At 54.9% G+C, this 16,947-nt stretch overlaps 1 long non-coding RNA gene across 1 annotated transcript; it reads left to right on the top strand.

Moving 5' to 3' along the window:
• The first annotated feature begins 11,959 nt into the window (after nt 1–11,959).
• LOC129510761 (uncharacterized) lies at nt 11,960–16,678 on the top strand. The gene is made up of 3 exons (XR_008664690.1): nt 11,960–12,113; nt 13,572–13,661; nt 16,510–16,678. It is a non-coding gene; the product is annotated as an uncharacterized LOC129510761 (long non-coding RNA).
• The last annotated feature ends 269 nt before the right edge of the window (nt 16,679–16,947 follow it).

Below are 16,947 nucleotides of genomic sequence, written 5' to 3'. Positions count from 1 at the left end.
CATGGCCTTTGTACCTGCTCTTCGATTTCTCTGTATTTCATCTCTTTTAAATGAGAAAGAAAATGTCCCTCCTTGTGAGAACAGAAGGAACCAAGTCTCAGGGGGGTGCTGCTCATTTCTTGGTGAACCAGGCAATGGCGTCTCATTGCTGTCCAGCGAGGTGTCTGTCGTGGATTTTAACCAGGCCCAGCCGTCAGCCGTCACTGAGATTGTCCCACCAGCTTTCTTCTCAGGTGCCAGCTCTGTTGCTCATCCTCTACAGCTTCTGTTCTCTGTTCCCAGCACACCCCAGTAGGCAGCCATGCTCTCCAGAAGCCAGGCAGGCCTCGCTCTTCTTCTCCCGCTGGATCTCCTGATCACAGGTGCGAAGATCCACTGGCGGAGGATGGAGACACTCTCTGAAGCCAGCTGTGCCCCGGGGGGAGGATTTCCTGCCCGATATTCAGGACTCCTGGTGTTGGAAATAAGCACATGGCACCTGCGAGGGGCTGCCTTGCACCTTTCCTGTGACAGTTTCTAGCAGGAACGGGGAAGGAGAGGAGATGACCCACTGTGGGTACCTATGAGGACATGGATCCTGGCCTAGGTAGCCTCACACCTGCTAAAAACGGGCTCTGACCTCAGATCAGGACTGCCTGGTCACACCGTGCCACAGGCTTGCCAGCTGGCTTGCATGATGGCCAGTCGACTGTATATAATCCCACAGATGAGGACCTAGAGGCACCACCCAGCTACAGCGTGTCACCAAGCGCACAACACGGCTAGGACAGAGTTGATTTGGATGACAGCTGTGTGAAAGGCCCCACAGCGGTCTGCATGTCGGCAGTGGGCACATTCTCACCGTCGGGGGCGGGGGCAGGAGTGCTGGCTCTGCAGGCTCAGACGACAAATCCCAAATCCCCTCTCTCTGGGGCAGGCTCCCATTAACCACGCTCACGGCACCGGAGCCTACGCGGGATGTCAGCTTCTTATGTTACAGGGAGAACTCCATCTGTCGAAGGGTCCGGAGAGCTGAGTGCTCTGCTTACCCTATTCTGTGTGGGGAAATCTACCTGGCGAACTTCTTAATCCAACGGTTGCCTGGTGACTGTGGAATCAGAGCCGGGGAGCAGATCTGAATGCTTAGTGACATTAGGCTTCAGTGCGTTTCTCTCCCCGATCTCTGTTGTGAGGGGCATCTGCCAAGGGGACTGGAGAGTTAAAACCCATTTGTTTATTTATCCATGAAAGACACACAGAGAGAGGCAGAGACATAGGCAGAGGGAGAAGCAGGTTCCCTGTGGGGAGCCCGATGTGGGACTTGACCCCAGGACCCCGGGATCACGACCTGAGCCCAAGGCAGACGCTCAACCACTGAGCCACCCCGGCGCCCCTAGAGACTGTCTTGACTTTCTCCCTATTTCACTTGTGTTCATGGCTGGTCAGATCTCCGGGCCAATGGGGTCTCCTGTAAAAATTGCCCCAGCTTCTGGGCACAGTGTGGAAAAGGACTCTGGGGTCTCACTGACGTCATGTCTCTCCACTGACAGCTCTTTGTTTTGGGGGGATTGGTTCTTGGCTCCCCTCTTCTTGCCTTTGCTTGTTGTCACCACTCAGCCTGTAGGAAGTCCTCCAAAGGGCTTTCATGGGAAGTGTTGCCGTCCTGCTCCTGAGCGGAGCTGGGACCCCAGCATGAGCAGCTGTAAGGGCAGATGCGGGTTCATACGGCTTATACTTTTTAGGCTCCTCGTTAAGATGAAAATGCAAAATTTAAAATATAGTATCAGGTACACGAAACGACTACTTATTTAGAAAGGGCCTAGGTTAGTAAGGAGCCTGAAGCTTTCAGCTTTATGAAATGCAAGTTAAGTGGAAACTCTGGAGGAGGGTATGACACAGATGGGGCGGCTTTGGGGCCAGCAGATCCATGATCGGGACGGGATCTTAAAGGTTCTTGTGCCTAAGCTTAAAAGCCTCCATTGATAATATTGACACAAGTAATGCCTGGATTTGCTTTTCCACCTATAAGGGAAGGAAAAACACAGAACCAGTTGTGTTGCTCAACCGGCCTGCTCCTGTAAGTGTTCCCTGCGGACAAGTCGGGGCGCCCTCCCGGGCCTTGTGCATGTCTACAAGAGTTATTTCAAGGATTACGGGCTCATCTGCAGTATGTCCACCCACGGTTTACGTGGCCAGTCACTTCGTGATAAGCCCGTGGGTTTATTTCAATTGGTTGCTTTTACAAACAGGGTGGCAGTGATGGTCTTTTTGTGAACATTTTCTTTACGTGTGGACATATGGGAATGTTTCCGTGGGGTAGGCGACTGGAAACGGTGTGCTGGGTGAAAAGGTGTGGGATTGAACGTGTTGGTAGATTCAGTGAATCCCTCTCCAGGAAGATGACCCCGATTTACACCCGTCTGATGGCATAATAGTACTTCTTTCTCTGTAGCCTTCTCAGTGTCTCTTTTTGTCAACACGATGGGTGATAAATGATATTATTGGGATTTTTTTTGGATATTAGTTTTTTTTTTTTAAAGATTTAATGTATTTATTCATGAGAGACACAGAGAGAGAGGCAGAGACATAGAGAGAAGGAGAAGCAGGCTCCGCCCAGGGAGCCCGATCCGGGACTCGATCCCAGGACCCCGGGGTCACGCCTTGAGCCGAAGGCAGACACCCAACCACTGAGCTACCCGGGTGTCTCCTGGATACAGTTTTAATATGAATATATATGATTGTTAGTGAGTAACATTTTTTTTTTCTTTGACTTGGACTAACCCCAGAATGAATGCCTTTTCCTCGAATGGAGAAAGCCAGAAAATCCCTTTGAACCGATGTTGAAAACATGTACGGATTCTGGCCATTACCACCTGGCCAGTGCCACCAGGTTCCTTGGGCTGGGTGACTGCAGTAGCGTCTTCACTGGTCTTCTGTCTCTGGTCTCCGCTATTTCAGTGATGGCCTTCAGATCATCCTGTCACAGCTCCTGTCCTTGAGACCTTCCAAAGCCCCTGCCCGCCCATCTCACTCACCAGTGCACAGAAGGTGAAGCCCTTATAACGTCCTGGAAGGTCCCCACGGCCTGGGCACCGCGTCATTCCCTGTCCTCGCTCCGTCGCTAACTCAGTTCCAGGTCCCCTGCCCTCTCTGCTCTTCTTCTGGTCAGATGAGCGTCCGCGTAGGGCTTTGGCACAGGCCATCCCTCCATCTGGAAGGTTCTTCCCCCAGATATTCACACAGACAACTACCTCACCTCCTTCACATCTTTGTTTAAATGTCATTTTCTCAGGAAAGGCTACCCGCATTGGAAACTGCCAACTCTCAATCTCTGTAGCTACGTTTCTAGATTTCGGTGGCACTTTCGAACATGTTATATAATTACTTACTATTCTGTTTATTGTTCATCACCTACCTCTTCCAGCTATAATGTCAGATTCTTGAGGAGAAGGCTCGGTCTCTCTCTCTCTCTCAATTTGTTTTAAACAAGCAAATGAAATACCAAAAACAGTTCACCCATTTCTCCTACTCTATACCCCACACCTCTGGCAACTGCTGATCTGTTCTCTATGAGCTTCGTTATCTGTGAGCGCAGGGTTTATTTTAATTAATTTTTTCTAAAATTCCACGTGTAGGGGAGATCATTTATCTTTCTATGTCTGACTTGTTTCACTTCGCATATTGCGCTTGGGGTCCATTCATGTGGCAAACGATGAGATTTCGTTCTTTTTTATGACCGAGTAATATCCCACTACGTGGACATACCACAGTTTCTTTATCCATTCATCCATCACTGGACACTTGGGTTGGTTTCCCTGTCTTGGCAATTGTAAACAATGTGGCAAAGATCAGGGAGGTGCATCTTTTCAAGTTAGTTTTTTCATTTTCTTTGGATAAATATTCAGAAATGGAATCGCTGGATCATGCGGCAGTTCTGTTTTTAATTTTTTGAGGGACCTCCATACCAGTTTCCATATAGCCCATACATATATCTATATTCTCACCAACAGGATGTCCTTTTCGCCATATCCTTGCCAACACTTGTTACTTCTAGTCTTTTTCATAATAGTCCCTTGAATAGCTATTAGGTGATGCCTTGTTGTGGGTTTTTTTTTCCTTTTTTAAAGATTTTATTTATTTAGTCATGAGAGATACAGAGAGAGGGGCAGAGACACAGGCAGAGGGAGAAGCAGGTTCCCTTCAGGGAGCTCGATGTGGGACTTGACCCCAGGACCCCAGGATCATGACCTGAGCCAAAGGCAGATGCTCAACTGCTGAGCCACCCAGGTGCCCGCCTTATTGTGGTTTTGATTTGCATTTCCCTGACGGTGAGGGATGTAGAACGTCATTCTGCGTACCTGTTGGCCACCTGTAGGTCTTCTTTGGAAAAATGTCTATTCAGAACTGCCCATTTTTAATTGGATTTTTTCTTTTTTCTTTTCCTTTTGTTTTCTTTTTCTGTTTTCTGCTATTGAGATGCATGAGTTCTTTATTTCAGCTATTAGCCCCTTATCAGATATATGACTTGCACTTTTTTCTCCCATTTCACAGGAAAACAGTGGTAGGCAATGTTGTCAAAGACCTGTAGTGAAGGAAATTCAGACTGGGCCTAAGGTTACTGGAGACTGAGGGTCACCAAAGTTCCTTGTGAGAGAAACGTTGGGTAGGACAGGACTCAGGCAGGAGCACACCCAGAGGGCCTCCTGGACAGAACGGGAGTGCTGTGAGGAGCTGCTTGGCTCTGCCTACCTGCCCAGATCCACGTTCATGAGTATGCTGTGCGTTTTGGTTCTAGGTGTTATTACCAGTTTTGTAGGTACTTCCTGTTTGAGTTACCTGTGCTGACTCCACTCCACTAGGAGTGTCAGGTTAAGGTGGCCAGCAGCCTATCCTCTATCCTCTGCCCCTTTCTCTTGAGGCCTGTTCCCGAGCTCTGTGCCTCGTGGGATGGAGTCTGCGCCTGCTCTGTGGTGGGTCCCCAGCCAAGGGGGCACATCCCTTATGGCTCCTCTGGGAGGAGGCCCTCCCAGGGCAGGGTGGGCTGGTGCGCTGCCTTCTGGGCATGGAGGCTGTGCTCATTGTGGTGGGAGCTTCCACATAGCTTCATGCTCAGCTGCTGGACCAGACCTGGGGGGCACTCCCCAGGTCACCAGACCTGTTACACATGCCCTCGTTGGAAGGTGATGATGGCAGATCACCTGGATCACAAGGTACTGGGCACCCCCACTACCACCATCTTCTCCCTGCCCCCCTCAGGCCTCCAGAAGGGCTCAGGTATCAGGGCCTGTTGCTGGGCCTCTCTCTCCTCATTCATGTCACCCCTCACCAATAGGAGGAGGAGAGAATGAGGGGGGCTGCCTGTGGTTGAACTGTTCTAGATTCCTGGACATGCTGGCACCCAAGACAGAGGGCATGTGCTGCCTGGGGGGTGGGAAAGCCAGCCAGTTCTGGAGGATTTCCCACAAAGCACAGGGTCCTGGGATACAGCCTGTCTGCAGAGGTGACAACATGCCTCTAGTGACAACATCATTGTCAAGAGCTCACTTGATCCTCACAGCAACACAACCAAGCAGGTGCTTTATTATTACTCCATTGCACAGATGAAGAAACTGAGGCACAGAGCAATTGGAAACTTGTTCTACTCACATGGCTAGACAGCGAGAGAGCTGGGATTCCAATGCCAGCAACCTGGCGCCGAGGCCCCTGGACACATGTACCCCCCTCACCGTCGTTCTCCAACACCTCAGACAGGAAAGAAAAAACAAGGGTGAAAGGAAGCATCATATTGACCTTTAAAAATATTAAATGAAGGAGAATTAAATGATCAAAATGGTTTCACTGATTTTGATTCCCTGAAAAATTGTAACATTTCTTTTAAGATCATAATTGATTCTCTTGTATACCTTAACAGAAATGTTTACGAACACTGTAAGAAGTCTTTTTTTTTTTTTTTTCCTAAGTGCAATTGCTCCAGTGGTGTGAATGGAGTTCTGTTCGTGTGGCCAGATGTCATTGGTCACTGGCAAGGCGCTGGGTTTTTTGCCCAGGCTTTCCCTGCAGCCTGGTGTTTATGGGACAACTGACAGACAAACTAGGTTTTTCAGACCTGGGAGTTTCACAGACATTTTCTTGAGAATAAGTGAAGCGAGCCTGTTTCTGCAAGAAAAATAATCGACAATATTTGTTGCCAATTGTAAAATTGAAACTTCCCAGTGAAAATTAGAATTTTAGAAAACTTGTGAGCCTGATAGCTTCCTGATTCAGACTTTTCTGATGAGGTTAGTGGTTAAGGTAATGCTGTGATTTCTGGATGTTGTCTAATGAGATGTGTCAACATATCATTGGATCTGCGCAGCTCAGTCAATCAGTATTTTCCAAATGACCAATGCACGATGTTGCAAATTCACGAACAGGCAAAAAACAATACTCAAACTGCATGATAGTGGGTTTTAATACAACAGTGTTTGCAAAATTAATTGATATGGTTTCAGACTCTCTATGTTGCAACTAACCTTTAAGAAAGTACCACTCGTTGAGTTTTGGTGTAGTATCAAAGAGGAATAGCCGCAATGATCTGAGAAGCCTATTACAAACTTGTTCTCCAACTACATATTTGAGGCTGAATTTTCTTCACATCCTTCAAGTAAAACAACAAAGTGCGCAGATTGAAAGCAGGAGCAGATGTGAGGATCCAGCTGTCTTCCACTAATTCAGACATTTTGGGAGCCCGGAAAAAGTATAAACGGTTGCCATTCTGTTCACTGTGATTTTTGCTTTGGAAAATACAGTTATTTTTCTTAAAATGTGAAATTCATGCCAATATGTAGTGAATCTGTATTGTGTTTTTTTGAAAGAAATTGAAAAATATTCAGAAATTTTCTCAGTTTTAATTTCTAGCGCAGTAAATATCTTCAAATACAGCTCACATGAATGCCAGCTCCTTAGGGATGCTCACTAATTTTGAGGTGTATGCAGTGGTCCGAGACCAAAAAAGTCTGACATAAGGTGTTTCTTAGAAAAGTGAGCCTTAGTTGATAACAGTTAAGAGATGCCGTCAAGGCTCCTGGTTGGCGATGGCGGTGCCAGGAGCGAGGGCAGGCCTCCGCGTGCCGTTACCTGTGAGCTCACACCGACTGTAACTTCTGCCTTCCATGCAAATGGCCTGGGCCCCGTCCGGTGTGGTTCGGAGAGCACTGGGCAAGTCTCCTCTGCGGCAGGCTATTTAAAAGCCAAATGTAATGTGGGCACCAGCATTTATTTCTGAACAATGTGCGAAAAGAGAACAGCAGAATATAAAGTTCAAGAGTGAATGTGCAGTGAGTAATGTGGGTGTCATGTACCATGGCCGGGGAGAGGGAGGCGTTACCAGGAGGACTTGGGGGACCACGCCGACTCGGGGAGTGTGGGTGCTCCTGAGGCACACAACGCTCACTGCAGGCCTATTTCCCATCGGCCTGTCCTGTCTGCTTTTGCTGCCTGCCCGTCTCACCCCGGACTGTTGGGAGATGGGGCCTCAGGCGCACAGCTTTAGTGGCTCTGCGCTGTTGACCTCTAACATGCTTTAGAGGTCATGCTTTCCTCTCTGCCAGGAGGGGACTGAGTTTATGTTCTTAGATTTCTAAGTGGAAGTTTATCTTTGTATTTCTGAGCATTAAAGTACTAGAGTAAAGCACCTCCGGTGGTTTTTTTCCTGGGGGAGTCCAGTCGATGAACGGATCCACCTTCTTCCTCATTCCTGACAATATTGACCTTGTCTCCGCCCTGCTCTGGATTCAGAGATGCATCAGACACAGCCTTGCATGAAAGCCCTCGGTGTCACCGGGAATGTCTGGGCAGCGGGAGATGTGCGGGGCCCAGGGAAAGCCATCTCCTCAGGCACCGGGTTGGGTAGTAGCCAATGTTCATACAGAAGGATGCTGGGAACCATTGCCCAGGTGACCCAGAGGGAGTAAGCAAGTCGTGATGATGAGGACAGGGCTGGAGGTTTGGGGAGGAAAGCTCAGACAAGTTTCCTGGAGTAGTTTGCTTGCCTCGACGAGTATTTTTATTTAGCTGAGGCTGTTGAACACACACTGCCTTGTGCCAAGTCCAGCCTCGGATGGCTGGGGTGGTCTCAGACAGGTTCTTTGAGAAGATGGGGCTTGAACTTGACCTTGAAGGTCAGGATTTTGGGTAGGTGAAGAGGAGCAGGAAAATCATGCAAGGGTTAGCAAGTGGGGCGATCAGAGGCACAGAAGCAGGAGATTCAAGGCATGTGGACCAGCTTACCCGGAGCACCCGGGTTGTGTGGGGTGCAGGTTTGGGCTGCACAATAGAAGGTCTTGAACCCCGGACTTGAGTTTGGAGCCACAGGTGGTCTTTGAGGGGTGACGGGGCCTGTGTGCGTAGGGGCTCTCAGAAGGTGACACTGATGCCAATGCTTGGAAATGACTGGAGGAGAAACTCTAACCTTGGAACCACTGGGGTGTCTCTTCATTAGGGAAAGATGAAGAAAGAAGCGCTCTAGGGGGACCAGCTGAAGTCGTATGGCGAGGGGGTGGGAGTGGAAGCTGCTGCCAAGTTTTTAGCCCAACGCCAGCGAAATACACTTGTGTTTCCTTACATAGCCGAGCGCGCCGCTGATCTTTAAGAAGTGCTCGTCTTCTTTGGCACTTAGTTTCTGGGAAGAACAGGAGGAAGAACTCTCTCAGGCTGGGAATCAAGTTTTAGCTCACTCCGAGGCTATTCTTCTTAAGAACACATGGTTAGGATTTCAGGGAACCAAAGGACAGATAATGAGCTCACACCTGACGCTGCTGGTGGACTCCCGTGTCGTCTACTAGCCCGATGAGTGGGTAGCCTGGGCGTGGCCCCCAACCCCACTTCGGGTGGGCATGCCCTGCCGTGTGCTTCCCTGGGGCATGGCCCGGACCCTGACGACTTGCCTCTCGTGAGTAGACAGCAAACACCAGCAACAGTGATGAGATGCAACTTCCGTGACTGGAGCACCAGTCGGCTGTGACCTCTGTCCTGTTGTCCCTCTCTTCCGCTGCCTCGCTCTGAGCGGAGTGGCTGCTGTGGTGTGAGCTGCCCCTTGGGGAGGCCCACGAGGCGAGGACGTGAGGTCTCCAGCCACAGCCAGTGGAGACCTGAGGCCTGCCAGAAGCCACGAGAGTGAGCTGGGAACTCAGTGTTCCCCTAGTCTCCTCTTGAGGTGATGCGCGCTCTCATCTTTTTTTTTCTTTTTCTTTTTTTTTTAAGATTTATTTATTTATTTGAGAAAGAGAGCAGGAGTGGGAGAGGCAGAGGGATAGAGAGAATCTGAAGCAGACTCCATGCTTAGCATGCAGGAGGCCAGCACGGGGCTCCATCTCATGACCTCAAGATCACAACCTGAGCGGAAACCAAGAGTGGGACACTTAGCCAACCGAGCCACCAGGTCCCCCAGGATGGCTGTCATCTTATCTGCAGCTCAAGAGAGGCCAGCAGCTAAGCCAGCCCCTGATTCCTGACCTACAGGAACTGCCAGATGACAAACGGATGTTGTGTCAGGCTGCTAAGTGTGGGGATATTTGTTACACAGCCATAGGTAGCTCATACGCCCGAATCCCTTGGCAATGTCGGAGAGCACTGTTGGCGCCGGACCACGTGGGTTCATGTCCTGGCTCTGCCGTCTACAAGCTGCCCAACCTTAAGCCAATTACTTCTGTGTGTCTCAGTTTCTTAATCTGTAAAATGAGAGCAAGGATAACACCTGTGCCGGCGTGATTGTGAGGATTGGCCAAGGCAGCTCCTATACACTGATTGTGACATTGTCGGGGCTCAGTGAGCATTTGCTGCCGTTGTTGTTATTGTCTGTCCCTTGAGGGCGGGCCTGATGCGATCTCTCCTACAACTTCTGGTTCACTGCTCTACCCATGCTAACCTCTCCCGCTTGCAGCTTCTGTGGCGTCTTATCTGTACTTTACACCCTCATTTTCCATTTGAAACCCTCTGCCCTCTGACTCGTTCTCAGCTATAGAAACTCTTCCCAACTCTGAAGTGTCTCCAGAACTATGCAGAGTCCTTGACACAGAAAAAGGGATTAGGGATTCAAGAAAGCAGGTGGATGAGGAGGGAAAGAGGCTCAGAAATGACCTCCTTGTGGCCAAGGACATGTGGAATTATTGGTTACTGCATGACCAGGGCCAAGCACACATTCAGGTGTGAAACAATCCTTTTTTGTAAAGATTTTATTTATTTGTTTTAGAGAGAGAGAGAGAGAGAGAGAGAGAGAGCCAGCATGTATGAGCAGGGGGAGGGGCAGACAAGGAAGGACAAGCAGACTCCCTGCTGAGTGGCCCTTGACATGGGGCTCGAATCCATGACCCTGAGACCATAACCTGAGTGGGACCTTTCACAGACTGTGCCACCCAGGTGCCCAGAAGCAATCGTTACACTGACGGGGTGAGCACATGTAGGACAGTAGCTTGGCCATACACACATACACGATGGCAGAGGGCAGCAAAGGGGGGAGGGACATGGCGGTCCCTGCTGGGGTGGCCCCTGTGACACAAGGGGACTTCTTGACAGCTGTCTGTTGCAGGGGCGGAACACCTGGAGCCCAGTGGGAATTCTGCTGACTCAGTGAAAGTTCACCAAACCTGGTTGAAGGGACAGGGATTTGGATGATGGGGAAGGAGGCCCGGGGAGGGAGAAGGCGGAGATCCTGACCAGCAGAGAAGGTACCGGCCGCTGCTCCTGGGCACATGGCCAAGCGAGGATGGACCTTGTCACCTGGGCCCTGAGCACCGTAGACGGGGAGACGACGAAGGGGGTCTGTCTATGGTCCTGCCTGCTGAGCTCTGGGCAGGCTCCACGAGGGGACCGTCTGCAGGGAGGTGGCCTCCTGAGCCCCCCTTGCAAGGCCCTCATTAGCACCTGCCTTGGAGGCAGTGGGGCTTGTTCAGACACCCACAGGCAGGGGCGCCGTTCGCTCATCCACGCGTGTCTTCGGAACACGCCCGGTGCACTGGGCCACCTGGGGGGGGGCAGGGTAAACCTAGGGGCTCCCACCATCTGGGGCAGGAGGCTGGGGGTCCCGCCTCAGGCGGTGGAAACGTCCTGGGGCTTCTGCATGGTCACCCTGGCTGGGAGTGCCCAGGTGGCAGGTGGGCCGGGCCTCCCGCAGCTCAGAGACAATGGAGACAATGCCCCGGGGAAGGCAGTGCCATTCCTGATGGGCCGCTCCCAAGGGGCAGTTACCAGCCCCCGGGGGTGGGGAGATAAACATTAATTAACCACACACATAAGTCAATGATTCCAGACTTATTAACAGCTATGAAGAAAATGGTACGGAAGGTCAGAGGCGGGTAATACGAGACACCTCCTGGGGAGTGGGGGGCAGAGGTGCGAGAGGGAAAGAATGTCTTCCTGAGAGAGAAAGCCGTGATTAGGCTGACATCAGAAGCAAGAGTGGGGCATTGGGTTGGAGGGGTGGGTGCTGGGGGCAGAGGAGAGGAAGACTGCTCTGGGGGTGGGGGGGGAGAAGGAAGAGAGGTGAGGGGTAGAGGGTGGGAAAGAGGGGGGGAAGAGAGGGGGAGAGGGAGAGAGAGAAGGGGGTTGGGGGGAGATGGAGAGAGAAGGGGGTTGGGGGGAGATGGAGAGAGGGGGTGGGGGAGAGATGGAGAGAGAGGGGGTAGGGGAGAGAGAGAAGGGAATTGGGGGAGATGGAGAGAGAGGGGGTAGGAGGAGAGAGAAGAGGGTTGGGGGAGATGCAGGGAGAGAGAGGGGTTGGGGGGATGCAGGGGGTGGGCTGAGGCTAGCACGCATGCCGGCCCTCGAGGGGATGCGGTCCGTGTCCCCGCTGCCCCGTGTCGGGTGACCTGGGCGGCGCGAGGGCAGGAGGGGGAGGCTGCGCGGAGTGTGGGGCGCTGGGGCGGGAGGGCAGACGCGCGGACGGCTTGGCTCGGCCGATGCCGGGAGGCCGGGTGCGGCAGAGACAGGACGGCGGCCTCTCAGGAAGTGTCGGCCGGGAGGCTCGGGGCTCTGCGCTGGAGGAGGGGGCCCCGTGGTGCTGCGGCGGCCGGGGGCGCCGGGCTGGGCGGCAGGAGAGGCGCTGCGCTCACAGAGGGGCAGGGGGGCCGCCACCCCAGCGAAGGCTCCGGCACCCGGAGGTGGGTGGCCTGGGACAGATAGAGGACGTGGCCAGGGGGACGGGGCCAGGGAGATGGGGCCAGGGAGACGGGGACAGGGAGATGGGGACAGGGAGGCAGGGACAGGGAGGCAGGGACAGGGAGCCGAGCCGGGACCAGGGGCAGCCAGGCCCCTTGGCGGGAGGGTTGAGTAAGAGGGGGATTGAGAAACGCGGCCTGGACGTGGAGAGTGGGGCCCCTGGTGACGTCGGCCAGGGCTGACGTGGTGGCCGCCCGGGTGGCCCCGCGGGCGGGAGGACAGGAAGCGGAGGCGGCCTGACAGCCCTTTGAAGAAGTGCTGGAGGGCAGCGCGGGCGGGAGCAGGGGGGCTGCGGCGCCCGGTTCGGGCTGGTGGGGGGCGAGCAGGCCTTTGCAGCCCGGAGCCGCCCCCACGGGGTGTCACCTCAGCCACATCCCCGGCCCTCCCGGAGACACGAGCGCCACGACCCCACGGCCCTCTTGCCCGGCGGTGCCGCGGCCGACCCCGCACGCGGGAGGCCACACCGGGCAGCTACCCACAGACCAACCGCGGCGTCCACACATCTCCCCGACCCGTGTGCCCTCGAGCCTCCCGCTGCCCCGCCGGCCTCTCGGGGGCAGCGGGCGGGTGGGTGCTGGACGGCGGAGCACCTGGCCGTGCTGGGGGCCTCTGCATCCCCCAAGTGGGCACAAATTGGTGTCTTTTTAAATCAATCTCCAATGGAGCCAGTTGTTAAACACCCAGCAGCCCGGCGCCCGGCTCGTCCCCAGGGGACCCCGGGGACGCCTCCATCTCAGGGAGACCTCTGTGCCGGGCAGCGGTGCAGGGCCCCTCGGAGCGGCCCGTCTGCTCCGCGCCCGGGGGTCTTCACCACCCGAGACCCCGTCTTAGGCCTCGGGGTCGCGGAGCTCTGGGGGCACGGGCAGGAGGGGCCACCCTCCACCCTTCTGAGCGCTGTCTGCCACCCAGCCTGCGGCCCCTTTCCTGTCGTCCCCTCCCCCGAGCGCGGGCCCAGAGGGGGTGGTACGAGACCCTCCACCTGCCCAGCCCGGCCCCGTAGGATGTTGCTCTGTTCACTCCATTTTATAGATAAGTAAACTGAGGCGAGGGAGGGGGAGCTGCCCAGGGCCCAGGGGCACCCGGACTCGGCGTCCCATGGCCTGGCTTCCGCGTGCTGCTGTCGCCGTGCCAGCCGCGGGTGCGTGTGTGAGAGGCTCGAGGGGGCCCGGGTGGTCGTGGGGCTCGAGCGGGGCTGCGTCGCCAGCTGCTCCCCACGAGGCCGGGCGGTCGGTGGGCTTCCCCTTTCTGCCCTGCAGCCTGCGCCGTGCCCGTGGCCAACCTGCCGCCCGCCGCGGCCGCCCCCACGTGACGGACCGGCCCGTACATTTCCCCATTCAGCTGATGGTGAGTGCTGTGCTATTTTAGGCCCACATGGAAGTATTTTTTTTTTTTTTTGTAAGGACCATCTGCTACCGGCCCCAGCCCAGATGATACAGTTAGAACCTACCCACAGCATCCTCTCCCGCCTTCAGACAGTTCCAGGAACAAGGGTGAGTCAGTCGCCCAGCTGAACTCCTGTCTTGCTACTCCGAGCGATGGCCCGGGTGCCAGCAGAGGGGGCCGCTCCTGCCAGCGGGGCAGGTGCACCTGGCCGCCTCTCGGAGGCTTGCGGGGCCCCTGCCCGTGCCCCCGGGTGCCGCTGCCTGCAGGGAGAGCCTGAGGAGGGCCCCAGGAGGGCTCAGGTCAGCCCCTCTCGGCGGAACCCCTCCCCCCAGGCCGCCCTCAGTTCCCAAGTTCCAGTGGGGACCCTGGAGCTTCCACCACGGCTCATCAGGAAGCCCGGCACAGGGAAGTGAGGGCCTGGCGGGGCCTGGCTCACCGCCCTGCCCTGGAGGTCCCCTGGAAGCACCCCTGGGTCTGTTTTGGGGTGAGAGACATTGGGCCCCATCTCATTGGGCTGCTTGGGCCGGTGGCGTCACCGCGGACCGCAGGCCCTCAGCCAGAGGCTTTGCTCATCTGCTCTGTCCCTCGTGTCCACACCTCGTGGCTCCCTGTGCTCGGAGGATATTTAACTGCAGTCCAGTCGGTCGTGAATCCGGGCGCTGCCCCTTTATAAGGCCTGCGACCCGGGGCAAGACGTACTTCATCCCCAGAGCCTCAGTTTGCTCATCTGTGCGGTGGGGGCCAACCTGACCTAGTGCCCGGCGGGGCTGTGGGCATTCGGTGGGGCGGGGTGGGGCAGGACGTGGCACGGTGCCTGGCTGTGATGAGCACTGTCACTGTGAACCTCAGAGGGTCTGTCCTTCGACCTGGCTGAGGAGCTGGGGGGCGGGTATTGGAAAACACGGGTCTGTAACTTAGAGACGCAGCACTTCCCGCCTTGCATTCTCGCATTTTCCGTGTGCCTGGCCCTGTCCTCCTGAGAGGTGGCTATTCTGTCTGCAGGGACCCTGGTCCAGGAGGTGCAAGGGCATGACCTGCAGCGCACGGCCTGGGGCCTGATGACCAGAGCCACCGCCCCTGCCGGCGACAGGAGCCCCCAGACCTCCCAAGCCAGGGGCTTCCTTGGGGCCTCCCTCTTCCTCTGACCCCCAGGGAGGGGCGGCTGAGGGCCCTGCCCAGCTGGCCATGCTGTGCACGTGCTGGCCACACCGGCGGTGGGCCCCGGGGCGCAATCGGGGGGGCGCAGCCGGCAGGAGTGGCCCGCTAGCGGGCGTGGGGCTGCGGCCTGCCCGCGCCACTTCCTGTCCCAGAGTCTCTCCACCACCGCTCCGTGCCGTCCTACAGTTTATCTGTGGTCAGTGCTCTTACCCATTTCCTGCAGCTGCTACTGGTTTTTCAGTCAGCTCCGTGAGCTACAGTAACTGGGGAAGGACACGGGCTTCGTGATTCACCAGCCACGGGGTTGGCAGGGTGCAGGGGACCCGTCCCTTGGTGTGCGGAGCGCGGGGACCGCCCCGCCTCTGTCCCCCGGGCCTTCCCCCAGGCCCAGCGACCTGGCCACAGAGACACAGAAAAGACCCACACATTCATTGTGAACCGAAAGCTGGTATATGTGCGTGCGTGCACGCGCGTGTGGGGTATAAGGGATTTTTTTCTTTTTTATTTGAATGTGCCCAAGCCAAAATAAATGGTATCACGGTTTGAGAAGTCAGAGCGTTACCCTAGGCTGCGCTTCGCCCCTTTCACGGGGAGCCCCAGGTCCTCTTGAAGGTGTAACGGTGGTGAGCTCGCAGTGCCCCAGATGAGGGTAATGGAGTCACACTGAGAATTTTATTTCCTGGCATTTCTAAAAATGCAGAGGAAAATCCCCCAATGCAACAGATGACTCCTTCAAATAGAGCACTTAGAATGGGCCCATTAATTGTTTTTATGCTCTGGACCAGCAGTTCAAAGTAGTCCAAAACATCGATGAGCATTTAGTGAAGGGTCGTAATTGCCAGGATGAGGTCAAGAATCGGGGGGATGAGGTCAAGAATTGGGGGGATGAGATCAAGAATTGGGAGGATGAGGTCAAGAATCGCAGGGGTGAGCTCAAGAATCTGGGGGATAAGCTCAAGAATCTGGGAGATGAGCTCAAGAATCAGAAGATGAGATCAAGAATCGATAGATGAGGTCAAGAATCAGGGGATGAGGTCAAGAGTCAGGGGGATGAGGTCAAGAGTCAGGGGGATGAGGTCAAGAATCGGGGGTGAGTTCAAGAATCGGGAGATGAGGTCAAGAATTGGGGGATGAGGTCAAGAGTTGGGGGGATGAAGTCAAGAATTGGGGGATGAGGTCAAGAGTCGGGGAGATGAGGTCACGAGTTGGGGATGAGATCAAGAATCAGGGGATGAGGTCCAGAATTGGGATGAGATCAAGAGTCAGGGGGATGAAGTCAAGAGTCAGGGGGGTGAGCTCAAGAATCGGGGGATAAGGTCAAGAATCGGGGGATGAGGTCAAGAGTTGGGGAGATGAAGTCAAGAGTCGGGGGATGAGGGGATCCCTGGGTGGCGCAGCGGTTTGGCGCCTGCCTTTGGCCCGGGGCGCGATCCTGGAGACCCGGGATCGAATCCCACATCGGGCTCCCGGTGCATGGAGCCTGCTTCTCCCTCTGCCTGTGTCTCTGCCTCCCTCCCTCCCTCCCTCTCTCTCTCTCTCTCTGTGTGACTATCATAAATAAATAAAAATTAAAAAAAAAAGAGTCGGGGGATGAGGTCAAGAATCAGGGGCAGGCATTGGTGGATGGGTGGCAGGGCAAGGCCAGGACCAGCGGCAGAGGCACTGGGAACCTTGTGCGTGAAATGCAAACCGTCCGGCTCCATGGGGGGCAGGCTGGGTTTTACCTGGCTCTGCAGGGGGTCCCGCCCGCCATTCAAGCATGGCCTCGGCAGTAGATTTTATTAATTTTCTTCGTAGATGTGGCTTGTGAAGAAGGAAAAACAGCATCCCGGTGCAGAATGAAACTGCTCCTCCCGTGCACGCTTGCCGCCCCCCTCGTGGTAGCACACTCTGTGCTAGACACAGCAGGGGACCAAGAGCCACTCTCAACAACAAGGATGCCACCTCCTCCGGAGAAGCTCCTGAATCTGACGCTGGTGGGGTGGAGGGGCCTGGGGAGGAGTGGGGAGGGGCTCAGTGGAGTAGGGGGTGAGATGGGGACTGTTTTGTCCATGGTGGAAGCTAGATACAGGAGAGGGAGAAAGGGGAGACGTTACAGTGGGGGGGGGGCTCCGGCAATGGCCTTGGGGGGCTTGGGGCTCATCCCAGTTCTGACAGTGAACAGTGCGGTGGGCTCAGGCAGGTCTCTGTGCTAAGCCTCTGTTGTCTTATCTGTATAATGGGTTTAATGACACT

Source organism: Nyctereutes procyonoides, unplaced genomic scaffold (genome assembly GCF_905146905.1).
Source record: "Nyctereutes procyonoides isolate TBG_1078 unplaced genomic scaffold, NYPRO_anot_genome, whole genome shotgun sequence".
Lineage (NCBI taxonomy): Eukaryota > Metazoa > Chordata > Mammalia > Carnivora > Canidae > Nyctereutes > Nyctereutes procyonoides.
The sequence above is the reverse complement of the archived record's forward strand: the minus strand, read 5'-3'. Positions and strand labels throughout refer to the sequence as shown.